Genomic DNA, 1,092 nt, shown 5'->3' with positions numbered 1-1,092 from the left:
AGTGGCCACTGAATGACCGGAGTGACCACTGAATGACCAGAGTGGCCACTGAATGGCCAGAGTGGCCACTGAATGGCCACAGTGACCACTGAATGACCGGAGTGGCCACTGAATGGACGGAGTGGCCACTGAATGGCCGGAGTGGCCACTGAATGACCGGAGTGGCCACTGAATGACCAGAGTGGCCACTGAATGGCCGGAGTGGCCACTGAATGACCGGAGTGACCACTGAATGGCCGGAGTGACCACTGAATGGACAGAGTGGCCACTGAATGACCGGAGTGGCCACTGAATGACCGGAGTGGCCACTGAATGGACGGAGTGACCACTGAATGACCGGAGTGACCACTGAATGGACGGAGTGGCCACTGAATGGCCGGAGTGACCATTGAAAGACCAGAGTGACCACTGAATGGCCACAGTGACCACTGAATGGACAGAGTGACCACCGAATGGCCGGAGTGACCACTGAATGGACAGAGTGGCCACTGAATGGCCGGAGTGGCCACTGAATGGCCGGAGTGGCCACTGAATGACCGGAGTGGCCACTGAATGACCGGAGTGACCACTGAATGGCTGGAGTGGCCACTGAATGACCAGAGTGGCCACTGAATGGCCGGAGTGACCACTGAATGACCAGAGTGGCCACTGAATGGCCGGAGTGGCCACTGAATGGCCGGAGTGGCCACTGAATGACCAGAGTGGCCACTGAATGGCCGGAGTGGCCACTGAATGGACAGAGTGGCTACTGAATGGACAGAGTGGCTACTGAATGGACAGAGTGGCCACTGAATGACCAGAGTGGCCACTGAATGGCCACAGTGACCACTGAATGGCCGGAGTGGCCACTGAATGGCCGGAGTGACCACTGAATGGCCGGAGTGGCCACTGAATGGCCACAGTGACCACTGAATGGACGGAGTGACCACTGAATGGCCGGAGTGGCCACTGAATGACCGGAGTGGCCACTGAATGACCAGAGTGGCCACTGAATGACCAGAGTGGCCACTGAATGGCCGGAGTGGCCACTGAATGGCCACAGTGACCACTGAATGGACGGAGTGACCACTGAATGGCCGGAGTGGCCACTGA

The sequence above is a fragment of the Malurus melanocephalus genome, unplaced genomic scaffold (genome assembly GCF_030028575.1).
Source record: "Malurus melanocephalus ecotype Western Australia unplaced genomic scaffold, MMel_1.1 scaffold_2281, whole genome shotgun sequence".
Lineage (NCBI taxonomy): Eukaryota > Metazoa > Chordata > Aves > Passeriformes > Maluridae > Malurus > Malurus melanocephalus.
Note: the sequence above shows the minus strand (reverse complement) of the source record.